The sequence below is a fragment of the Equus quagga genome, chromosome 8 (assembly GCF_021613505.1).
Source record: "Equus quagga isolate Etosha38 chromosome 8, UCLA_HA_Equagga_1.0, whole genome shotgun sequence".
In the NCBI taxonomy this organism is placed as follows: Eukaryota; Metazoa; Chordata; class Mammalia; order Perissodactyla; family Equidae; genus Equus; species Equus quagga.
Window position 1 is genome coordinate 32,157,832 of NC_060274.1, and position 26,684 is coordinate 32,184,515.

At 43.3% G+C, this 26,684-nt stretch overlaps 1 long non-coding RNA gene across 1 annotated transcript in view; it reads left to right on the plus strand.

Annotated features, from left to right (window-relative positions):
- Nucleotides 1-1,724: 1,724 nt before the first annotated feature.
- LOC124243901 (uncharacterized) overlaps nt 1,725-26,684 on the plus strand; it is a 51,592-nt gene continuing 26,632 nt past the window's right edge. Inside the window, exon 1 of the long non-coding RNA XR_006889804.1 lies at nt 1,725-2,520. This is a non-coding gene — a long non-coding RNA (uncharacterized LOC124243901). The remainder of the gene's footprint in view (nt 2,521-26,684) is intronic.

The following is a 26,684-nucleotide window of genomic DNA, read 5'->3' on the forward strand; positions in this document are numbered from 1 at the left end:
ATAAATGCATGGCATAATTATGATTATGCTACACAAACTTTTACAGCTGTCTGTTCTTCTTTTTCCTTCTTAGGCTGACTACCCTTATTTTTGCCCCCTGAAGCCCCCTTTTCCTTCCCAAGTAACCCATGTTACCAACCTAATATGTACCCATCTGTATTTTTCTCCATATTTGTGTGGTCATATACAATACTATGAACACATGTATGCAGGAGTGCCATTCAAAATATGTAGCAACCAGTATGGCACAGAACCAGCCAATCAGAACGAAAACTAGCAGAAACCTCCAATGTGGCTCGATCGGGGTACACTATCTGGATGTCCAGCCTGGACACACACATGAGAGGAGTTTCTGTCATGGTTGATGTTTTATAAAAATGAAACAATATAAACATTTTTTTGCCTTATTATTGATTTTTATACAACAATACATCATCCCTTAAATCTCGGCTGTGATATAGCTTTTATTCATTCTTCTTAATTGCTTATAAAATCACATTAAGCGGGCCAGCTGTATTAACATTCATTCAGCAGTACCCCATTAATGGACTTGCCCTGTGTTACCAGTGTTTTTGTCACCATGAACAATGCTGCAGTTAACACTCTTGAACATATATCATTATGGACGGGTGTATTGTGGGTTTTTTTTTTTGAGGCAAAGCATTTATTTGGGACCAAAGAATTATAACTCAGGGAGCAGAGATTCAGGTGGAAACCTAAATAGTGTCCTGATTACAAGAGAGGGGCTCAGGACTTTTATGGGAAAAAGGGAGGAAGATGAGGTAAGTTGTATGTTTTAAAATTATTTTTTTATTTACTTATTTTATTGAGGTCATATTGGCTTACAACGTTGTGTAACTTCACGTTATGTACTGGTGTTTTTATCTCTAGGGCATCGGGTCCCAGGGATGGTACAGATAGAGTGAATGATGAGCGCTAAATTTTGTTAGATGGTGTCAACTAGCTTTTCAAAAATTCTGTGATAATTTACATTTTTACCATGAAGATTTAAAGAAATCATTTCCCCTACATCCTACCTAGCAAAGTGTAGGTGGCTTTCTGCTTTTTGCCAGCCTCATGGGGATAAAGTAATAATCAGCATTTCCCAAACCACTCGTGAGCTCGCACAGCTTCTCAGGTGTTGTCTATCTGGGTTTTCTCTCCCTGTCTTCGCTCGTTCCTCTATTGGGTTGTTTGTATTCTTGTCACTATGTCAGAGCTTTTTGCGTATCACAGACATTAACCCCATGCCTAGATTGGAAAAGTTTTTCTTATTCCAGGATTCGTCCATTGATTTGGCTTAAGTCATCTCATGCTGTACCAAAATGTTGTCACCATCACGAGAATGGGCCTTCCTTTCTCCCCCTCCCTATCTCATCTCTCTTTTCCTCATCTTTCTGTAGGGGTGTGCACGTGTGTGGGCACGCCTCTCTTTTCCCTCCATCTTTCTGCCTTTCTCTGTCTTTCTCGGTGTCTCCCTTTGTTCTTTCTCTTGCCTCTGTCTATCCCCTCTCACCGGGTTCCTCGTCTCTCGCTTTTCCAGCTCCGTGCAATCGCTAATTTTCAGTGCCGAGAGCACGGTCTTTTTCTGGCCTGTGTTACTTGCAAAGCCAAGGCAGACCCAAGAGGTGACTGGGGCAGCACATAAAGGGTTAAAGCAATGGTTTTTCAAAATTGGCTGAATTTGTGATCCCTTAAGGAGTTTTTTTTTTTTTAATATGGATTCTCTAGCCCACCCTCAGAGACTGTGATGCTGTAGGTCTGGAGGGGGGTGTAATGTACAAATGGATATGTATTTTAAAATCCCTCCAGTGGATTCCAGTGCACCATCAGGGCTGGAAATCCGCATCAGCGCTGGATCAAGGAGGCAAGACAGGTGCTCCCCAGTGCGGGCAGCTCGTTGGGGCAACTGGACAAGCTGGGCAGTTGCAGTCTCAGTTACTTCAACAACTCCCCGATGCCGCCCGAGACTGCACGTGAAGGGTTCACATGGAGTGGAAACAACGGCGAAGTATGTCTACAGGCCTGAGCCTGCATCGCAAATGGCAGGAGACAGGCAGGTGAGGCGCGTCTCAGCTCAGGTGCGGCTGCAGTGCGGCGAATGGGCACAGGGGGGCAGTGTGGCCCCGTGTGGCTTGGCAGCCCTCTACCGCGGAAGGAGGCCTGGCCGGGGCTGGCACCCAGGCTCCAGCAGAGCCCCGGCCTGGTGAGGGGCTGTCCGGCCACCTTCCTCCCCTCCCAGCTCAGGCCCTGTCCTACAGAACCTGGCTCTCGGGGGAGTAAAGTTCCTGCAACATTTACTGAGTGTGAATTTTCTCATGGCAAACACTGTCCTGGGTTATTTCGTTTGATCTTCACACCAATCCGAGGCAGGCATGTTATTCCCCTTCTAGAAAGAGGAAGCCACAGCTCAGGGAAGCTGATGAACTTCCTGGCAGGTGGCAGGCCACGACCGAGACTCAAGTCTGTCTGACTCCAGGCCAAGTCGTCTTCACGTTCCGCCACTGCTCCTTTGTACAGGTAACATTTAATTGGTTCTGAACATATTAATAAGTGCTAATTTACCAATTAATTTAGTCATGCATGCTGATTACCTACTTTTCTTTTCTTCTTCCTTCCTTCCTTTCTTTCACAAAAGGATGGGTAAGAATAATTGAGTTAGCTAGGAAATCTTTAAAGCCCAGGGTCTGTTTGCATTTACCAGGAGACTGAAGGAACAGAATGAATGGCTGATGGTGAAATAGCAGCCGTGGGGTTGCCTGCTCCTCCCAGGGAGGCCCAGGAGTCGCGCTGAAAGTCTGCAGAGCTAATGCACCGTTTTATGTGGATAACGTGGGCTTACTTAAAAGCCTGATTTCAGTGGTTTTAGATGGGGCCGTTCCTCACAGTCCCCGCCATCCCCTTTTCTTTCCATCTTGATGCTGTCTTCGTCTCAGCTACCTGCCTGGTCTCTGCTGATGGCAGCACCAAGCTGATGGGGCCTGAGAATGAGAGATGAGACCTGCCTTTGGACTCTGAGTCTCGTCCTGTGCACCAGCTCCCGTCCCTGCTCTCCTTTCCTCCAGGCGTCGTCACCCTCATCACGTGGGCTGTTGTGTGTGGCCAGAGGCTCTCACACCTGTGATGGGTGCGTCCGTGGGTCCACTCTGCTGCGGCTGGCAGCGGGGGCGAAATGTAAGGGCAGCAGCTTCACCAGGTGCTCGGGAGCTTTCAGCCCAGGAGCACAGGGCGGCTGAGCTGGAAGTTGCTGGGGGCTGCTGGCCAGGGCTCACACCAGTGTTTTGGATTGAAATTAGCATCTAGGTTGTTCCAAGACCTTGGTCCCTCCTGCCTTTTTAAATTGGAGGTGGGGAGAAGGGAAAAGGCAAGAAGTGGTAGAGAGTAAGACAACATGAGACAGCCTCTGGGGACCCTCTGAATTCGCACGGTCATTGCTCCCTTCTCCATGATCAGTCACCTGTGTGGCATGTGAGCGCTGGCAGGTCACAGGCTGGAGACCATCCTCTCCAGCTCAGCCCAGTGAAGGTGATCCATGTGGCCAGGGCCACCCCCTGACTGGTGGCTGAAAGGAGGGTATGGTCTGCATTGCACAATGATGGGCTGCTGCTGGCCTGTTCTCTCCCAGTCTGCTAACCCCTGAGTCACTGTCCCGGGAGCTGCCAGCCGTGCTCAGAGCGCCAGCATTTTCGTGCATCATCCAGTGTACTTTCCTGAACTGAGCGTTCCCAAAAGCCGTGACCCACAGCCCTCTGAGAGTTCCCAGCCGGCACGTGCTGTGGGGTTGGCAGTCCCTCTGGCCAAGAGAGCAGGTGTACGTGCAAAATCACAGGCTCTCAGCTGTAGTTACAAATAGAAGAGGAATACGGGCCCGGAGACAGAGCGGTGGCAGCCGGGGGTTGCGGGGGGGGGGGGGGGGGGTGTGTGTGGGGGGGGTGGAGAGGAGAGGATGCTGCCTCTGAGGGGGAGGGTCCCGCCGTGCATAGGCACTCCCCCTGGCTATTCTCTAAGATACCCTTGGCTGTGAAAGGTTGTCAGACCTCCTTTGCATCCAAGTGAAACAGGATCCTCCCTCTTGCCCCAACTCCTGTGTGTCCAAGGAGGAGAAATCCTCCTGACTGCTTCTCGTGCCCAGGGCCTGGCACTCAGGGTGCTTAGCAGGCGCCCAGTGGATGGCACCCTCAGTCCACAGCTCTCACCCAGGAGGGGGCCCCAGGATCCTCTGTTTGCATCTGCTCACATTAAGGAAGGCAAGCTGCAGCTCTCAGAGGTGGTTGGTTTGTTGTCTGGGTCTCTGATCTCTCCCCTGATGTCCTCAACACCTTTCTGTTTGTCCTGCTAATATTGACAAGAACTAGCAATCAGGACCCTGAACCAAGCACACTTTACACGCTTTGCGTGTATTAACTCATTTAGACCTCACACCAGACCTACCTATGAGGTAGGCACTACTATCATCCCCATTGGACAGATAAGCACGTGGAGACCCAGAGAGGTTAAGTAACTTGCCCAAGGTCACACAGGATTTGGAGCTGGGCGTTCTGGCTCCAGAGCTCTGACCCGTGGTGTGTCCTGCCTCTTGTGGTGCTTCTCCAGGACGCCTGTTTCATGTCCATCTCCTGCACCAGACTGTGAGCGACCCAGATCGAAGATCTAACCCACAGCCCAATACAGTAGAAGCTCAAACAAATGTTTGTTGAGTGAATGAATTAAAAAGCAAAAGTGTTGGTTAAACCATTCTTCCTTGCCCTGTGTTTCTTGGACCTGATGTCTCTGAGGGGTTTGTGAGTACAGGGTGGGACATTCTGGCCTGTGGTAGTGGTGGTGGGGGTGAGGCTAGGAGATCCCAGCAGCCCTGACCTGGGTAGGGACCCGCCAGGCCCCTCCCCGGCTCCCTCGTCCGGCTGCATGCAGGATTGTCTGTGTGCATGCTGGGCTCTTGCCCTGGCCCCGAGGGAGGTCTCTGAGCATCCAGCTTCCTGAGGCTATTGCAGGGGGAGGGATCTAACAGTCCCGCCACTGGGGAATGAGGAGACAGGGCTGAGAGGGGGGCTGGGGGAGGCACCCCGGCAGGTGCCGCCAGACACACTCACCCCAGAGATGGCAAGAGAAATAGTCAAAGGCTGAAAGGGTGTCTGAGAAGAGGAAACAAGTGGAACAGAAAGGAGTGGTCCTCGAAGTGTGGTTCCGAATCTCCAATGGTGGCAGCTGCCTGGGAACTTGAGAAATGTGCTTTCTTAGCCCACCAAAGAGCTCCCGGGTAAGCAGCTCAGGGCAGGGGCCCTGGAATCTGTGTTTTAGCAAGCTTCAGCTGCTTCTGATGCAAGCTAAGATGTGAGATCCGCTGTTCCAGACTATCCCACTGGCAGGACTAATTAAAGACTTGGCGTTTACTGAGTCTGGTCCTTCGCAAAGGGCCATTCAAGGCACATCATAGATTGGACACAATCCTTGTCTCCCTCTTGCCCACCCTGATGGAAAGTCTGGACCAAGTGCGAGAGCCTTAGTGAACAACAGAATACACTGAGCCGATCATTGCAGTGGCCCCAATCCTGCTTCCACGAGAAAGAGGGACCACGAGGTATGTTTCTTATCCAAGATTGTCACAATGATCAGCAAACAAATAATACATTATGCTAGTATCCGCCAATCTTTTTCCAAATGATAAAATACTAGTAACTCATGGGTTAAATTACAAATTATAATTTGCCCCCTATCTGCCCTCCCCCCCGCCCCAGGACTCTAAATACATCTGGTACTTAGAAGCCTTGGGAAGAAAAGCTTGCAGACCAGCACAGTGCATCACTGAGCCAGGCCTTCAAAGCAAGGACTGTTGTTCCAAGAACCCCAAGTAGGACAACACTCTTGTGAAAAAATTGCTAATTTCGACAGATTGTTAATTTAAAAATCAGTGCAGGTCCCTCTCTCGGATCATCATTTATGTAAAGTCATGTTAGTAAGTAGCCCAAGTTCTAACTCCTATCTGTTGAGGACAAATCATTAATTTACTGACATTGTGATGTTTCTGGATCAGGGAGTTTGTGCCCAGTAGGTGGCCTTGTTGGTTGGTTTTAACTGGCACGCTGTTTCTGCTTTCCCTTCCTTTCCATTTGCCTGCGTCCCTTTCTGCTCCTTTATTTTTGTTCTCTTCATTTTGATTTTACATCTGTTTTTTGTATGAAGTACATGGCTGGATTTGTTTTTAAGCCAGTTTGACTCTCTGTCTTTTGGTGGTGATAAATAAATGAAAAGCAATGTGATAGACTGGAGTACATGAGGAAGCCATTCGGTTTAAAACTAATTTGGCCTGAGCTTGTTTTTCCAAAAGGGCCTGACGTGGCTTTGACAGCTGCTTTAAAGTTTATGATGTCCCAAAGATAAGAATGATGCCCTTAAAGACAGGGGTGTAACTCCCCCTCATATCGGCATTTCTTTAGCGATAAGCATCTCTTCCTGGAAACTAAGGATTAATTACTGACCTGCTGTGCTCACCTTGTGACCTCTGACCTGCTGACCACAGATTTGCTGTCCCAGCTCAAATCTCATGACAATTGTAAAAGGAACATTCCGATTATATGTGATGGATGCTTTTTGTTCCAAGGTGGTGTATAGCCACACTGTACACCCCACTTCTTTGGGGAAGGAAGGCCCCAGGCTATGGTCCTCTGACCTGGCTCATAGTAAACTCACCTCACTTTTTATTTGTAGATTGATTATAGATTTTTGTGTCGACATTTCTTGGCACAGTCACAGCAGAATTTCAGAGAAACCCACTGGAGACCACCTGGAATCTACACTGAGCCGGCATTCGGTACCAAAAGCGACCCTTTGAGCCCCCTGGGTCACTGCATTCTTCAGGTGACCCTGGTGAAGTCTCCTGAAACCCAGACCTCCTTATTTTAAGTCGATGGCCCAGAGTTTATATGAGCTGTTTCAAGACTTAAGGCCAGGTGTCTTAGGGGTAGCGGTGCATACCCTAGAGATACTGGTCCATACTCTAGAGAGAGTTCCTAGGCCAGGGGGGCCTAGAGGGAAATTTGCAGCGAATGGGGCCAGCTGACCTTTTAATCTGGCTTTAAATCGGAAAGAATCGCAAACTGCTTGATAGAGAAACGAGAGTCTGAACTTGTTCAGCTCTGAAGAGAAGGGAGACCAGCTCCTCCTGGCTGTAAGTCGTTCTCAGGCGCCTGAGAAGCTGGTGGGAGTGTCTGAGGTTGAGCCTCAGAAGTGCGGTGGCCCCATAGGGAATTCCGCTGTGATCGTTCCCTTTAAGTAAATGTCAGCTGGTCCAGGGATGAGCATATGAGGGTTGGCCCTCCACGCGCTCTGAGCCCCCAGGGTGGTTTCAGGCTGCCAGTGGCAGAAACCGAGGCAGGTAAAGGAGTGCTTACAACATTTCTTTCGGGAGTAACACTCACAAGCAGCGCATTTCCGACTCACTACACTGTCCTTAGGAATTGTTCAGACTTTATAGTAAAACGAAACTAAAAGAAAAACAGGAAACTGAGCTTCCAAAAGCCGACCAGCTCCCAACTGGGCAGCCTGCCCTCGGAACTCCAGCTGCTTCGTGCTGCAACTTGCGAGTGCTTAATGAAATGAGGATGGCTTTAAACAGCTGGCAAGATAACCCTGGATAATTTAAAATCACAGTGGCCACTGTGGGGCTCTTTCTGAAGAGTCAGGTAATAGAAATTTTTAAAGAGTTGAGCTCGCCAACTTCTGGCACAATTGCTCAAAAACTAAAGGTTCCAGGCACTGTAAATATTTACAAAGAACAGGAAAAAAAAAACTCGACCTGGCTTGTTTTGTGTCCTGAGGGCTTAGTTTAATAACTGTCAGGTTGGGGTACCAAAATACGGTCAAACAAAAATGCACCCCATTTTGTGGTGAGACAGTCAGACAGAAATGTGGGTTGCACTCCGTTCATGGCTGAGGGTCCTGCCAAGCTGCTGCCAGCTTCAGGGGAATTATATTGGTCATTAGAAGGAACGTTCTGGGGCTGGCTCTGTGGCCGAGTGGTTAAATTCGCGTGCTCCGCTGCAGCGGCCCAGGGTTCGGATCCTGGGCGCGGACATGGACCGCTCGTCAGGCCACGTTGAGGTCGTGTCCCACATCCCACAACTAGAAGGACCTGCAACTGGGATATACAACTATCTATGGGGGGGGTGGTTTTGGGAGATAAAGCAGAAAAAAAAAAAAGATTGGCAACAGTTGTTAGCTCAGGTGCCAATCATTAAAAAAAAAAAAAAACTGAGCATCTATAGTACAGAAGATAGCAGAATCTTTAAAAAAAAAAAAAAAAAAGGAATGTTCCGATTAGATAAGATCATTTAAGAAGTGCCCTTAAGAGCGAAGACTTCAAAATTCCAAAATAACCTTATTGAAAGTTTTGTTGCAAAATGCTAGTAGAAAATTGTTATAAAAGGTACTGAAAGGTGGGGCTGGCCTGGTGATGTAGTGGTTAAGTTCACGCACTCTGCTTTGGTGGCCTGGGGTTGGCCAGTTCAGATCCCGGGTGTGACCTACGTACCACTTATCAAGCCATGCTGTGGCAGCGTCCCACATATAAAATAGAGGAAGATGGGCACACATGTTAACTCAGGGCCAGTATTCCTCAGCAAAAAGAGGAGGATTGGTGGCAGATGTTAGCTCAGGGCCAGTCTTCCTCAGCAAAAAGAGGAGGATGGGTGGCAGATGCTAGCTCAGGACTAATCTTCCTCAGCAAAAAGAGGAGGATGGGTGGCAGATGTTAGCTCAGGACTAATCTTCCTCAGCAAAAAGAGGAGGATTGGTGGCAAATGTTAGCTCAGGGCTAATCTTCCTCAAAAAAATAAAAATAAATAAAAAATAAAAGGTACTGGAAGGAAAATGTATTAGGCCATAGCGTTACAGATCCCCCTGTAATCTACTCCCAGAGTTAGAGGCTGAGAGACTTTCTGGGAAACTGCTACATTAAAGATTACTGGAACTGTTCAACACAGCCAGGTAGTTACTGTTTGTCCCGGCTGAAACCCAACAAGGTATTTGAAAGGATTTAGCAACTTAGGGTCAGAAATTCAGCCAAACTGGAAGCTGATATTCAGAGCTCGATAAGAATTTTTAGGCTTTCTTCCCTAAGTTAAAATAAAACTAAGCACTCAGAGGAAAGAAACAAATTATGGTACTGTAGTTGGACAGGTAGATCTGTCGATAATGTCATTTAAATTAAACACAATGTCATTTAAATTAAATTAAACACAACTGTCTTCAACTTAGAAACATTTGCAAAGCTGGAAAGCAGCTCTAGGAGCCGTTCAGATTCCACCCATTTCCTTTGTCTCAAAGGGGCTCGTCTCCTTGCCTCTCGAGGAACTGCTGTCTAGCCCATCCCCAACTCCTAAGACTGAAGGAAAAAAAAGGGGAAAAAGGCAAGAAAAATGGCCTTAAGAGCACCCTCACCCAAAGTCTGGCGTCTTGAGTGTCTTCTTGACAAATATTAGTAGAAAAAGCTTAAAACAAAATTTGGGTTCAATTATTGTCTCGTAACCAGTGAGCTTTATATTACTGCACCTGACTCATGACAGTAATTTTAAAACAATAGCTGTGGGGTCTCTGTGTGTGTCTATATGTATGCTATATATGTGTGAGATCTTATCTACGGATGGTATAATTTCTAAAGAACTCTATTTAATTGGCTCAACGTAAGTGCTTATATAAACGTGATGGAAAGGAACCCAAATGGCCTTCGAGTTAACATAATATAAAACAATCTTTGGCAAGTGAAAGCTTATTTAAGTTTGTTGGTTTGATTAAAATAAACATGTCTTCAGAGTTATCAGTATGGAAACAAGCAAACTAAATGATGTGAAAAAGATAAGAGTGGTGGGTGACATTTTTAACAATAATTATGTGTTATGGTGTATATACTTAAAATAATTGCAAAACCTTTTGGTAACTTGAAACTTTAGAGTTTTGCTAATGGAGTTAAATGATAAAATTTGTTGAGTATCTAGATCATTTCCAAATAAGATAAATATTAGATGTTAATTACTAAATATCAGTTTGTCTGCTTTTGGCTTCTTATTACAGAGAAAACAAAAGACGTTTGGGTCTACTAGTAAAGAAGTCTTTATTTTATTGAAAAATCAGGCTGTGAAGTAGCATGTTTCTAGAAATTATACAAAGTATTTATAAATTTGCCAAGCCACAGAATGCTAATGTAAAAGACAGTTTATAATTGCTTACTTCATAATTTCCACTAAAAACTAAGGTCTGTCAGAGTTATAAAACTTGTAATTAATATATGATTAAAGTTACTAAAAACCAATAAGGAAAACATAAAAAAGTCAAGGAAAGTAAGACATATGTTTTTAGTGAAAAAAGATTTAAGAAGCAAGGATATTTTTATTTGTTTTGATAATAAAAATGAATTTGTCCTGCAGTACTAGGAAAGAAAGAAAGCATAGGATAAATTCTGACTGTAAAAAGAAAGTTATAGAAGGTTTTTGAGAACCCTCCAGAAAGAGTTTTGTGCATGGTCAGGTTAGCTAAGATTAAAATAAATTTAAAAGTGAGTAAATTTTAATATCAAAAGTAAGCTGGTAGAAAAATTAAAATTTGGTTCTCTGTCAAAAGGATAATTTCCCTAGACTTTTAGTCTCCTCTTGATAAAGAGATTATAGAAAGTTTTCTTTACATTTGAATGAGTCTCACTTTGGTTAAATGGGTAACTAACTGTTGTTTCATAGTGACAGAAGATCAGCAAGCACTTAATCTTGTTTGACCAAGTGTTTAAAACCTTTTGATATTTTTGACGAGCTCCCCAAAGTTCATATCCTAAATGAAATCTTACTTTTGATTTAAAAATTTCTCTGAGACTTTTCAGAGGGCCCCTGAGTCTTCTTAAAGAAATTTGTTCTCTCTTCCTATAAAGAGGGAGATTTACATTTCCCTGATAGCTAATGATGTTGAGCATCTTTTCATGTGCCTGTTGGCCATCCGTATATCTTCTCTGGAGAAATCTCTGTTCAGATCTTTTGCCCATTTTTTAATTGGATGTTGGTTTTTTTGTTGTCAAAACTACAATGAGGTATCACTTCACTCCGGTGGGAGTGCAAACTGGTACAGCCACTATGGAAAGCAGTATGGATATCCTCAGAAAATTAAAAATAGATCTACCATATGATCCAGCTATCCCACTGCTGGTTATTTATCCAAAGAACTTGAAAACGCAAAGGCATAAAGATACATGCACCCCTTTGTTCACTGCAGCATTATTCACAATAGCCAAGACTTGGAAGCAACCTAGGTGCCCATCAAGGGACGAATGGATAAAGAAGATGTGGTACATATACACTATGGAATACTACTCAGCTATAAGAAATGATGAAATCTGGCCATTTGTGACAACATGGATGGACCTTGAGGGTATTATGCTGAGTGAAATAAGTCAGAGGGAGAAAGGCAAATACTGCATGATCTCACTCATAAGTAGGAGATAAAAACAATGACAAACAAACACATAGCAACAAAGATTGGATTGGTGGTTACCATAGGGGAGGCGGGGGAGGGCAAAAGGGGTGATTAGGCTCACATGTGAGGTGATGGACTGTAATTAGTTTTTGGGTGGTGAACATGTAATCTACACAGAATTTGAAATATATTACGATGTACATCTGAAAGCTATATAATGTTATAATACAATGTTACTGCAATAAGTAAAAAAAAGAGGGAGATACTGAACTAATTAGGCTTGTTTGGTAGCATGGGGAGCATTGTCAAGTAGATGATGACAAACCTTCTTACGTTATGTTATGTAGGTAAATGTTTTTTGCTATCTTAACCCTTCTACCTTGCGTCCAGCACCACAAGAAGAAAACAACCACACCTGCGTTCTATTATCTAATTTGGTTTACAGATGGGTTTTACTTAAGGGATAAGCAAGGACATTATCAAGCTGGTATGCTGTCCAGCCTTGAGAATGCCCACTGTTTTCTATTAACTCTGCTAACCCAGTGAAAAGTTTCCTTCTTCAGGCTCAAGAAATCACCAAGGAAGAAGAGAAACAAAGGTGGCAACAAAAGGGGAATTTTTGACACCACCATGAAGATGTGGTTCGGAAGATTAAAAAAAAAAAATGTAGTGCCCATTAGAGCACAATTGCCACTGCTCCAGCATGTACGCCAATTAACCCATTGGGCACCTGAAAAGATGATTTGGGGGGAAAATGATACTTTTGGAAATTTTCTCCCACAGTGCCTCATACAGCCTAAAGTCATTGTGTTATATGCCCAAAGTATAATCAAGGGAAGCTATTTCATAGGTCACAAGGCCACTTTCCCCTTCCTAAGGGACCCTTGGAAGTATGGCTATCGGACTTTGTTCAAATGCCACCATCTAAAGGATAAGTATATCTTGTAATGATCTGTATGTTCTCACATTGGGTTGAGGCCTTTTCTTGCAGAAGAGCCACGGTTTTAGGTAAATTATTATTGGAAAGGATAATTCCTATTTGAGGAATTCCTGTTGAGTTACACAGTGACCGAGGAGCTCATTTCATTGTACAAATAATTAAATCTATTTGTGACATTTGGCCAATAATGCAACATTTTAACTAATGGCACAATCAAAACTCAATTGGTAAAGCTTTCAAAAGCATTTAATCTCTTCATGGAAAAAGCCCTTCTGCTCGTACTTCTCAATCTTGGATCTACACCTTTTGGTAAACATCAGCTGTCCCCTCTCAAGATAACTGGACGGGCTATGAATTAGACAAAGGAGTGTATGAACCAGCTCTGCCTGAAGGAGACATCTTAATTATTGTTAAGGTCTCATTAAGACGCTTAAAAGAAAAAAGAGATTGGTAGCTGATTCTTTTCACACTGAGCTCCTGGGAGACAAGACTTTTAGGATCGTGAACTACAACTTTGAGATTTTGTTTATTGGAAAAGACACCAAATAAAAGACTCTTTGCAGCCCTGTTGGAAAGGACCATATTAGGTCCTTTTAACCAATTCATGTGCTGCAGAATCAAAAGGCATAGACTCATGGATTCGCATTTCTCATTAAAAAAAAAAAGCCTTTTCCATCTGAGGGGGTTTCAGTTCCTATTTCTGATACCTGACTTCAACTGACCAAAGCAAATATCTCCAAACCACGATCGGAGGAAGACGGCATCGGTTGTAGACAGCTGTCCCAAGACTCCAGACCAGGCCTGTTTTCCCAACCTTCTGTCTCTTCACTCAAAGTTTGTAATACTTAAGCCACTTTCTACCTATTTTATACCTTGTTCATTTAAGGTTTTCAGAATACCATCATACTTAAAGAAAGCGATTGATTTGGAACAGACTGGTTTGAAGGCCAGGCATTTATCGAGCAGCTCCTGATGAAACTCAGTAGTTACGTGGGACAAACCTGTGGCCTTGGCTTCCGCCCCAGTGCGTTCCACTGGTCTGGCCACCTAGGGGCTATGTTTGCTCCTCCTTGGGGCTAGAAGATGTCATATCACATCTAGAAACTCTGACTAAATTTACTTGTTAAGCCTTTAATGACAGTCAGGCAGGAATAGCCTCATTAAATACTGAAATGTCTTTAAATGAGGAAGCCTGTTCTTCAAAATAAAATGGCCTTAGATATTCTAACTGCATTTCCAGGTGGTACATGTGCAATCATTCGCACTGAATGCTGTGTTTTTGTACCTGATGAAAGTTCCAATGTGTCATCTCTGCTAAAGCATGAAAGAGCAGGTGAATGCCTTAAGCGATCCTACACCCAGTCTTGATTTCTTTGGTTGGCCCCCTTCAGGCATTGGTTCCCTTTTTTGATCCAGATTGCAATTCCTATTTCTATTACTCCCTGGAATTCTGATAAAGACTATGCCAAGGAACTCATTTGGAAACTAATCTTTCGAATATTGAATTGTCATCATTGTTACTGTACCCATTCTATAACTGTGAACAATGTGAGCATGAGGAGTCATGTCAAAGCACGAGTACAACATTTGTGCACCAACCTAAAATTAATGGAAAAATTACATAACCTATGAACTGCTTCCTCCGTTAATATATACCTCTATGATTGTCTGACTGTTTACCCCCAACATGGATAACTGGGCAAATAAATGAGATGGAAGCCTAGCACTGAGGGACATGATGAACCCAGGGCAGGCAGCAACCACCCTGGTACCGAGGGACAATATATATATATTTTTTGAGGAAGATTAGCCCTGAGCTAACATCTGCCGCCAATCCTCCTCTTTTTGCTGAGGAAGACTGGCCCTGAACAATTATCTGTGCCCATCTTCCTCTACTTTATATGTGGGATGCCTATCACAGCATGGCTTGACAAGAGGTGCCATGTCCACAGCCGGTATCTGAACTGGTGAACCCTGGGCCACTGAAGTGGAATGTGTGAACTTAACCACTGTGCCACCAGGCCGGCTGGAGGGACAATATTTTGATCATCAATATTTTCTATCAAAAGATAGTGATCAAAAGGGGGAAAATGATAAATAAAAGAACAGGATATACTGGAATATATGAAGAAACCATTTGATTTAAAACTAATTTGGCCTGACCTTATTTTTCCAAAAGGGCCTGACGTGGCCTGTTGACCATGCATTGTACATCTGCTTTAACATTTATAATGTTCCAAAGACAAGAATGATGCCCTTAAAGATAGGGATATAACTCCTCTCCATGTTTCTTTAAGGATAAGCATCTCTTCCTGGAAACTAAGGATTAATTACTGACCTGCTGTGCTCACCTTGTGACCACTGACCTGCTGAGCACCAACCTACTGTGCCAGCCTAGCATCTCATGATGGCAGAAAAAGAGATATTCCTGTGATATATGACGTTTGTTGTTTGTTCCAAGATGTTATATAACCACTCTGTATACCCCACTTCCTTGGTGCCCTTCCTTCCTTGGGGAAGGAAGGCCCCGGGCTATAGTCCTCTGACCTGGCTCATAATAAACTCATCCCAATCTTTATTTATAGATTGATTGTGGATTATTTGCATCAACAGTGGGTTAATCCAGTTTATTTACATTTGATGAAAACTGATCCTGCTCACTTTACTTCCACCAACTTATGTTTATTTTAGTTTGCTGATTCCTCTTTTTCCCTTTTCTTACTTTTACTGGTTTAATCAAGATAGCATTTATTCTCTTTTCACTTTTGTTTTTCAATAGCTCCATTGAGGTGTAAATGACATACAATAAACTACACATTTTAAGTTATACAATTTGATAAGTTTTTACATATGTATATGTCCATGAAACTATCACGAAAATCAAGGTAACATATCCATCACCCCCAAAAGTTTCCTCTGCCCTTTTGTAATCTCTTCCTCCCCTCCCCCCACCTTAACCCCCAGGCAACCAACGATCAACTTTCTGTCACTGTAGATTAGTTTGCACCATAAAGAATTTTAAAGACATGGAATCATAGTTTGTGTATTTGTGTGACTTACTTCAGTCGGTTTAATTATTTTGAGGTTCATCCATGTTGTTGTGTGTATCAATGGCTCACTCCTTTTCATTGCTGAGTAGTATTCCATTGCGTGGCTATCCCACAGTTGCTTTCTCCATTCACCTGCTGATAGGCATTCGGGTTGTTCTTAGTTTTGGGCTATTCCAGACAAAGCTGCTAGAACATTTACATGCAGGTCTTCGTGTGGATGTCTGCGCTCATTTCTTGGCTAAATTTTTGGGAGTGGAATGGCTGGATCATATGGTCAGGATATGTTTAACATTTTAAGGAACTTTATATTGTTTTCCAAAATAGTTGCTCCATTTTACATTCCCACTATCAGTGCATGAGAGTTCCAGTTTCTTCATACCACATCAACCTTAGGATGTTTAGTTTTTAAAACTTCAGCCTTTTTAAATAGGTATATACTGGTATTTCTTTGTAACTGGAATTTGCATTTCCCTAATGCCTAATGATGTTGAACATCTTTTTCTAAATGTGTTTATTTGCCATCTTTATATCTTCTTTGGTGAAGTGTCTGTTCAAACCTTTTGCCTGTTTTTTATGATTGGCTGTTTTCTTGGTACTGAGTTTTGAGAGCTCATTATATGTTCTGGATGTAAGTCCTTTATTGAATATATGATTTGTAAATATTTTCTCCCAGTCTCTAATTTGTCTTTTCATTCTTTTTTTTTTTTTTTTTTTGCTGAGGAAGAGTCACCCTGAGCTAACATCTGTGCCAATCTTCCTCTTTTTGTATGTGGGTCACCACCACAGCATGGCCACTGACAAGCAGTGTGGGTCTGTGCCTGGGAACTGAACCCAGGCTGCCAAAGTGGAGGGCACTGAAATTAACCACTAGGCCACAGGGCTGGTCCCAAGTCTTTTCATTCTTAAGAGTATCCTTCAAAGAGCAGAAGTTTTTATTTTTAATGAAGTCTGATTTATGATTTTTTTACATTTATGATTGTGGATTTAGTAGTATAGCTAAGAAATCTTCACCTAATGCAAGGTCACAAAGATTTTCTCCTAGGTTTCCTTCTGGAAGTTTTTTCAGTTTTAGGTTTACATTTGGGTATATGATTAGTTTTGATTTATGGTGTGATATGTGGGTCAAAGTCCTTTTTTTTTGCATATGGATATACAATTGTTTCAGCGTCATTTATCAGGAAGACCATCGTTTCTCCTCTAATTACTTTTGCACCTTTGTCAAAAATCAGTTGTCTGCACATGTATGGATCTTTTTCTAGATTCTCTATGCTGTTCCATTGATCAATTTGTCTTTACACTAGTAACACACTGACTTAATATCTGTAGCTTTATAATAAACATTGAAATCAGGTGGTATTACTCTTTGAATTTTATTGTTCTTTTTCCAAGTTGTTTATTCTGTGTCCTTTGCATTTCCATATGAATTCACTCTTTCCCCATTATGTATGATGTTAGTGACAGGTTTTTCATAGATGCCCCTTCTCTGATTAAGAAAGTTCCCTCCTATTTCAGTTTGCTCAGTTTTTATCAGAAATGATGTTGGATTTTGTTAAACATTTTTTCTGCATCTATTGAGATGATTATGTGCTTTTTTCATTTTAGTGACTACGGTGAATTATATTTATAAAATATAGATTGATTCTTGAATGTTAAATTAACCTTGCATTCTTGGGATTCAACCCCCCTGAGTCATGATTTATTATCCATTTTAAACAGGCAGTTGTCTTTTAAAGAGCTAGATAATAAGAAAAAAAAATCTTAGGGGCTGGCCCGGTGGTGCAGTGGTTAAGTGCACACGTTCCGCTTCGGCGGCCTGGGGTTCACTGGTTTGGATCCCGGGTGTGGACATGGCACCACTTAACAAGCCATGCTGTGGTGGCATCCCACATATAAATTAGAGGAAGATGGGCATGGATGTTTGCTCAGGGCCAGTCTTCCTCAGCAAAAAGAGGAGGATTGGCAGCAGATGTTAGCTCAGGGCTAATCTTCCTCAAAAAAAAAAAAAAATTCAAACAAATTTGAAAAAAAGGAAAAAAATCTTACCAATGTAGTTACTGTTTTCAGCGGTGTTCAATCTTTTATGTGGATCCACATTTCCATTTGGCCTCATTTCCATTCCATTCCTTCCTTTCCTTATCCTGACCTTCCTGAAGGACTTGCTTTATCATTTTTGTGGTGTGGATCTGCTGATGAGAACTTCTTTCTACTTTTGTATGCCTCAGTGTCATTATTTCACTTATATTTTGACAGATGTTTTCACAGGTTATAGACAATTTTTTCCTTTCAGTACTTTAAAGATGTTTCTTCATTGTTGGCTAACTTACACCGTTTCTAAAAAAAATCTGCCTTCATGCTAATCTTTGTTCCTCTGATTATAAAGTGTCTTTTTTCTCTGTCTAGTTTTGAGATTTTCCCTTTAACACTGGTTTTCAGAAATTTGATAGATATAGTTTTATTCATGTTTCTTGTGCTAGTACAAGGAGTTTGTGGAACTTCTTGGATCTGTTTATAATTTTGATCAAATTTTGAAAAATTGCAACTATGATTTATTCATGTATTTTTCTGTTTCTCCCTCTCTTTTCTCTCCTTGGAGACCCCAGTTATATATATATTAGACCATTTGACGTTTTCTGTGGTTCAGTGATGCCCTTTTTGTTTATATTTGTCTTTCTTCTCTCTGTGTTTTATTTCGGATAGCTTCTACTACTGTGTGTGTAAATTCACTAATCTTTTCTGTAATGTTTAATATGCTTTTAATCCCATCTAGTGTTATTTTTCATCACAAATGTTATAATTTTCATCTCTGGAAGTTCGGTCTTTGTAAAATATTTCCCATGCCTCTACTTAACATGTTCAATATTCCCTCTGGCTTTCTGAACATAAGGAATATAGTTATAATAATTATTTTAATGTCCTTTTCTGCTAATTCTAACATCTGTATCCATTCTGGGTTGGCTTCAATTGATTGGTTTTCCTCCTTATAGTGGATTGTAGTTTTCTACTTCTTTGCATGTCTAGTGATTTTTGATTGGATGCTGGATATTATAAATTTTACCTTGTTGGGGACTGGATAGTTTTATGAGTATTCTTGATCTTTCTTCTGGGATGTAGTTCATTTATGTGGAACTGTTTGATCCTTGCAGGGCTTGCTTTTAACATTTCTCAGGCAGAACCAGAACTGCCTTTAGTTTAGGCTCACTATTCCTCACCACTGACTACTAATGCACAGCACATTTGAGTGTCTCCCACACATCCCAAGAATTACAACGTTTTGTAGTCTGGTTGGCAGGAATTGGCACTAACCCTGGGGCTGCACGTGTTTTAGGTCCTGTCTCCTTTAACCCTTTCACATAGTTCCTCACAGACATGCTCAGATCACTACTCTGCTGAATACTCAAGGGGGACCCTCGCAGATCTCTGGAGCTCCTTCTCTGTTTGTGTGTTTCACTCCTCCGTGGTGCTCGGCCCTGCACGCAAATCATGAGAATTCCAGTCACCGTGATCTTCTTGACCTTTCAGCTGCCTTCCTTTAATTGAGAATTTGTCAAGCTCCCCTGGGTTCATTTCTTGTCTCTAAGAGATCACTTTCCTTGTCTCCTGGTATCCAGAGTCTTGTTAATGAGTTACACATATTATTTTCTTTTTTAAGTTGTTTCAGGAGCCAGGGTAAATACAGTCGCTGTTACTCCAACTTGGTTAGAGCCAGAAGTTCCCAGATTCTGCCATTCGTAAAGGCCTTGATGAAAGAAACACCAGGGAAAATTACTCCTTAGAGCCAACCTCAGTTGGAGAGTCTTCTTGCCATCTTCCCTTCTGGCTGAGTGGGGAGGCTGGGGCTTTGGCTCCGGCTGGGGTCTTGGGAGCTGGGCTAGGTGTGAGGGTTGGAAAGCCCCGCCCTCCCTGTGAGGATGGAGAAGGAAATCTTATCTATAGGCCAGATAAGGGAGGATCAGAAAGTATAGACAGAGATTATTTCTTTAAGAAATCATTTTCTACATTCCCTTATCAAGTCTAAGATTTCTTTGGGCCTTGGCTTTTTGATATAGTTCTTGCAAGTGAAATCCTGATTCTCCAGTAGGAGGTTCAATGCAGAGGGAGTCTGGATAGACCAGAGAATTATCTGATGCAGGCACAGAAGGGATGGCGTGCTACCATGAAGCCAATAAAGAGAAACTTTTCAAATAAACTTGGAAACAGAAAACACTTATCAGGATGAAGTCCTGGCCTGTTTTTGTTTATTTTTTGCTGAGGAAGATTGGCCGTGAGCTAACATCTGTGCCTATCTTCCTCTGTTTTGTATGTGGGATGCTGCCACAGCATGGCTTGAGGAGTGGTGAGCAGCCTAGGCTGTTTTTTGAAATTATAACACATCTTTGTGAGTAAAAGAACACTTTTGAGCCAATTAGAATTCAAGCATTTATCTCTTGTGTAATATAGCCTTTAAAAGCCTCTAAAGAACTTTCATGCTAACTGGTCTTCATGCGTAGTAGTATTCAAATTGAGAACCGTTACTTTAAAAAGCATATACATGGTCATTTTTCTTTGTCAGGCAGAAAATCCTTAGACTCCAAGTGTGTGTCTTCTCCCTTTATCCCTCAAGGCAAATACATCAGTAAATGCGATAAATTCCTTGCCTTCCAGGATGTTGCTAGGGATTTATTATTGACAGGGACAAAAATGGATCTGAAGCATCAAATTCCAGGGTGTAAGTACAGACACAGAACAAACAAAACAGAGCAAGTGGATTCGGGTGATGGGAGCCAGAGAAGTTTGTTAGGTTTCTGGACCCGGAGGGATACATACCTCTTGAGGGTACATATCAGTGTGTCAGAGGGGCTGGAAGCCACAGGACAAACACAGCGTATTGTGGAACATCAATTGTACCTGTTGGTAAAAATGTAAAACACTGTTTAAAAGCAAACAGATATATTATGATATAAGATGCAAGTTTTGCTGATTTTTAACACAAAAATCAGAAAAAATACTGAGCCTTGGGTTACCTTAGACCATACCCCAAGATTCCAGGAGGCAGGGGAGGTTCTGATCACTCTCCTGCATGGATAGGGGTACTTCAGTGGAAAAAATTGAGAAGCCTTGCTCTAAAACTACAGGGCTCCTAAATAGGGAGGGAGAGAGGAACCCCTTACGGAAGGCCTGCAACTGTGCAGTGGGCTTGGAGAAAGATTTTGATGGGCCATCCCATGCAGACACCCTCAAGAGATACCAAAATGGGGACAAGACCATTCCACTCATTCACTCATTCATCCACTTACCCACTCATTCACCCACCCATCCACTCACCCCCCCATCCCCCATCCCCCATCCCCCATCCCCCCTCCCCCCATCCTCCCATCCCCCCATCCCCCCATCCTCCCATCCCCCCATCCCTCCATCCCTCCAACCATCTAACCATCTATAGGGTCCATCCAAGTATTTATCCATCCATCCATCCATCCATCCAGCCCATCCGACGATTCGTTCATCCATCCATCCATCCAAGTAGTCACTCACCCTTCCCTTCCTCCCTCCCTTCCTCCCTCCATTCCTCCCTCCATTTTATGAGCCTTTATTAAGTGCCTCCTATGTATCTAGAATGGTAATAGGTGATGAGGACAAAAATGGATAAGAAATAGACTGAAATCTCACAGAATTTAATGTCTAATGCAGGAGTTCTCAAGTTCTTCCTGCCCCCACATATGTAGTTACAAAAATATTTGCTAAATCTGTTGAGCAGCGCCAGACACTTCAAAGTGATTTACATGAAATAACTCATTTGATATTTACAATAACTCTATGGTGTGTGTACTATCATCATCTCTACTTCACAGCTGAGGAGCTGGTAGACTGTTCTCCAGGCTGAGAGTCACGGTCTAGAGGGACAGACATGTGTATAAGTAATTATAATGCTGTAAGTGTAATTGGAGCACAAGAATAAGGAGACTCATTATTTCTAAGGAAGTGGAGTCTCCTCATTTCAGATGGACCAGCTGAGTATGGAAACCACAACATGGAAATTCCTTCTCTTTCCTGCAACTTATCACAGAATCTCAGGACTGATACATGATTTTTCACAGCGTCGGGTCTGTTTTGAACAATTCAGTGGCAAAGACCTCCTGACCTCACAAGGCAGCCCAGCCTGAATGGTGGGAAAGATTAGATCTTGTGTCACAGTCTACCTCCCGATGATTTCTGAAAACCAGCCGCAGTTCTGTTTCTTACAGGAGCTTCTCCTAATGTTCTGAGTGTGGGATATTAACAGAAATTAATATGGGGAAATGAATGAGAGGATTGTGGTGGACCCAAAGTATAGTAAATAAATGCTAGCAAAGGTTTCCTTCTGAGAAGGTTTTCTCAGAATCTTGTGTGTGCTAACGTGCTTTGTGAATCTCAGAGGGAAATTGCCTTTGTGGCATTTTCCAAACATATTTGCCCACCTGAATCTATTCCTGATAGCCACAGTGGATAGGCTCAGTGGAGACCGCTGGTGTCCCTGAGCCAGAATTAGCATGCCCCTCCTTTCCCGGGCCGCCGTCTCAAATGCTTGTGCACGTGTTCTAAGCATGGTCTTCTCCAAACTAACCATCTCTGCACCTTCCAGCCTTCTTCACTGTTAGGGTTCTAGACCCTTCTTCCTCCAGTCACCCTTCTCTGGGTGGCTCCAGTTTGCTGATGTTTCTTCTAAAGTGGGGGCTTCAGAACAGAGTATAGTAGCCTTAAGGTTTGAGTAGGTTCTCTTGGACACCACTCGAGCCCTTGGGACACTGTCATTCTGCCCCTATATTTCCAGCCTGACAGGGTGCGTTGACCGACTCTCAGCACAGAAATGACGGATGCCATGTGGAATCTGGAGCGCTCAGGGAACAAATAGAATGATTCCTATATTTGAAGGCTTGAAATAAATAAGCAAAGGTTTGGGAGCCTACTGTATGCAAGGTACTACGAATGTTAGAAGAGATGTAAGCTATTAGTCTTTCTCTCAAAGAGCTGATCATTGAACTAGGGAGATGGGTAACAGAAAAGGCCAAAAATGCAAGATAGCGTCAACAAATGCCAAATTACGCAGATTGACTAGGGTAGGGGGAATCAAGGAAGAAGGCTTGCCAACCGTTTTTCTATTTCCTGCACAACACCCCACACGTCCACTGAGCGTGAATCGACATTGCTCACGGGCCGGGAGAGGTCCGCCTCGCTTGCCAGAGCCCGCGTGCTCCTGAACAGCTTGGCGGGGCAGTGCAGTTTTGATCACTGACCGCTTTTTCCCAATGATATTTTATAATATTGTGTTTTCTGGAAGACAGCAATGTTTGCTCTGAGTGAAAAATTGCGTCCTGAACTGGAGTCAATGTCTAAAAAAAGTCCTGTGCTTACAGGCCAAAGCCGAGAGGAAATTTTTTAGGGTACAAAGTATTATTCAGAATAAGTTAAGAAATACAAATACTTTCTTCTCAAGGCCACTCCCATGCCCAGGGCAGGGTGGCGCGGTGGCCACTAGCACAAACCCCGGAGCCAGGCCGCCCTGCTCCCTCCCCGGCTGCTCTGCTTGTTGAATGAGCGCTGGCCAAGGACTTAACTTCTCAGAGCCTCGTTTTCTTTGTTTTTTTAAATATGAGGCTACTGAATAGTGCTTACGTCATAGGACTGGTGTGAGTGTTAATGGGTTTCTAGACGTGAGGCTGGGAGAGCACCCAGAATGTCCCCTTTTATTATGTACTTATTGCTGTATAACAAAGCGCCCCAACACTTAGCAGAGAACAAGGGTCCTCAGAGTTTCCGAGGGCCAGGAATTCAGGAGCAGCTTGGCTGGCTGGTTCTGGCTCAAGGTTTCCCAGGAAGCTGCAGTCAGAGGTCTGCTGGGGCTCGGGGGCGTTGAAGGCCAGACTGGGGCGGGAGGATGTGCCTGCACTCCCCAGGCTGGCAAGTCGGTGCCAGCTGTTGGCGGGGCCTCACTTCACCTTCACGTGGGCTCTCCACAGGATCGCTCAGGGTCCTCGTGACACGGCTGCCACTCCCCTCAGAGTAAGGGATCTGAGAGGACAACCTGGCACAGCAATGCTGTTATGGCCTGGCTTTGGGGCGTCACATGTGGTCACTTCTCCTTTACTCCACTCTCATTGAGTGTGGGGGGCATGATTACCAGGAGGTGACCATCACTGGGGGCCATCTTGGCTACCACACCCTTCAAGGAAGCACCACGTTCTGTTGTGTGGCTGGTCTTAGGGATGGGACACTTAAATATAGCATGTTCTAAAATCATGTGGTTCATAGAGATGCTCAGCACTGTTTTTTTCTCAAAGGAGAGTTTTGCTGACGTGACTGCATTGCTGTAACTCATGTATCATTTTTCGGCTTGGGTTTTTTTGATTCTAGTTATAAGTTAAATCGTAGGGTATTTGTCTTTCTCTGTCTGACTTATTTTACTTAGCATAACGCCCCCAAGGTCCATCCATGTTGTTGCAAATGCCAGGATTTCCTTGTTTTTTTTTTTCCTGGCTGAATAATATTCCATTATCTATGTCTACACTACAGGTTCTTTACCCCGTCATCCATCGATGGCCACTGCAGCTTGTTCCCGTGTCTTGGCTGTTGTGAATGATGCTGCCGTGAGCATGGCGTGCATATACCTTTTCGAGTTAGAATGTTCCTTTCCTTTGGACATAGTCTCAGCAGTGGCAGGGCTGGATCCTATGGTGGTTCTATTTTTACTGATTTGAGGACCCTCCATTCTGTTTTCCACAGTGGCTGCACCAATTTATTTCCCACCCACAGTGCACCAGGGTTCCCTTTTCTCTGCACCCTCGCCAGTACCTGTTCTTGCTTATCTTTTTGATGACGGCCGTTCTACCGGCCTTTTACTACCTCGATTCCTTTTTCATAGCACTGAGCATATCCTGCTATAGTCTGTAAGTTATTTGTTTATTATGTTTATTTCCTGTGTCTCCCCACACGAAGTCAATGCTATATAGGAAGGGGTTTTTGTTCCCCGCTGAATCCCCAGGATCTAGGACAGGGCCTGGCAGATGGGTGACAGAAAATATTTGTTAAGTGAGGAACTGAATTGCATGGAGAGAGATGAGAGAAAGCATGAATTTTTACAAAATGATTCCATATATAGGATTTGCCATATTCAAATCAAAATATTTGAATATCCTTTAGGCCATCCACAGAAACACGCAAATCATTTCAAAATAGCAACGATAAACTTTTATTCATTGTGTACCATGTGCTAGGTACTATGCTAAGCATTTTTACCAGCATGATCTCTTTAAACCTCTGGCAGTTGAGGCCCAGAGAGGTTAAGGAACTTGTGCAAGTTCACACAGCTATCAACCAGCAGAACCAGAATTTGAATTAAAGCTGTGTGAGCCCAAAGGCTCTGTGTCTAGCCAGTACACTGCTGCTTCAGAGTGTAAACTTTCCGGATGATTCTTAACCTCTGTCCTGTGCCCCTTTAAAAACCAGTTTACAAGCTTAAAGCTATGGCTCATACACTCTTTTTTTTAAAAAAGGTTTATTTTGATGACACTAAAATTACTTCATTGTTTATTTAGCTAAAGCTTTCTGTTGGCGCTTGTAGGAAGGAGCATGTGCTCTTATCCTTGTGCATTTCTGAGCTTTTAGAATCTGTCCATCTGTTGGCTTTGCAAGTTCTTAAGGCTGGTTGAGGGAATCCTGTGCCTTCAAAGAGTCTTTCCTCTCTCCTTCCACTGGACTTTTAAAACTCGTTAGGGATCTCTCTGAAGACAGCCCGCACACATAGCTTATAAGATTCTACTGAATTCAACAGATTTCTTGAGCATCTCTGCCCTCGGCTCTGAGTGCACAGAGGGAAAGATGCTTTGTTGCCCTCCCCACTCTTGGTGGACAGAAAACACGACATAGCAAGGACACAGCTTCTCCTGGGCGCGGGAGAAGCCCGGTTGTGGCTGAGGTAGCATGACTTTGCCCCACGTGCAAGGAAGGCAGAAGACTCCCGGGCAGGTACAGTCGGATGCAGGCTGGACCAAGCGCAGGGTTCGGGGTGGAGAAGGGAAAGGCCACCCAGTTTATGATTTCTCTCACTTTTTTTCCTTGGAGGTTTTCTGTCACTAGGGAGGTGAGCACTAGATGGAGGTCCCAGGAGGAAGTCGCCCTGTGTCACACTGCCGGCAGGCTGGCATATCGTGGCCGGCCACCTGCGTCAGTTTCTTGGCACACTGATTTGCTCATTGTAAGATGAAAGCATTTCCTCCTCTTCCTGTTTCACGGGTTTTATCAAAATTTTGACTGCTCCAAGCATCTTCCTGGTCAGGACGAGCGCGTGGGACTAACGATGGGACATGTTAGGAGAACATTAACATGGATCCAAATGGCCGGATATTCGGGTCACCAGTGCTGCTGTCTGCGGAGCTGGAGAAGGCGACAGGTAAAACGGATTCATTTTCTCGCATCCTGGATCACTTTTAATTTTCTCGGCCATAAAACAACTCATAAACTCAAATAGAAAAAAAATGTATCTTCTTTAAAGAAAAATGAAAAAAGTACCTACTGACTACAATTTTGAAGAATGGAAATAATTATGGATTGTTTTTGCTTGACTTTATTACAATTTATTCTTAGTAGAAGTGTGAACACTTGCGTACCGCATCCTATTGATGTTTATGGGTTTATTTTCAGAGAGAGAGAGACAAAGAAAGAGACCGAGAGACTCTTAGACATTCAGCTACTTATCTGCGTTAGAAAGTTTATTGAGACATAGAATGAAAATAGCAAGAATCGAATATTATCCAATAAAAGCCAAAACATAATCCATGCCCAAAAGACTTGGCCTGGCACTTAGAAGGGAAGTCCAGCCCTTTTCTCCATATGCTGGACGCTGAGCTATTTTCCTGTTCTCTTGGCATCATTTTCCCAAAGCACAGGTGCTAATTAACTGACGGTTGTAGAAATGAATTCTGTCCTTCTAACCAGCTTCAACCCAAGAGATTCTTACCTGCTTTCAACTTATTGAGAAGTAAAAATCCACTCCAGTCAAGGGAGAAACCACTTTGCAGGTCTATATTATGCCCTATTTATACTTATTCTAGCAAGTCCTCGTTTATCCTGGGAAAATGGTGAAGTCTTACATTTTCACATTGTTTAACAGTTTACAAAGCATGTTTCATTTGTTACCCCGTGAACATCTTCCCACTCTGGAAGGGAAGACGTCTTAATCTCATTGTACAGTTAGGAAAAGCGAGCATCTGATGTTTCCTGAGATCAGTTGGCTG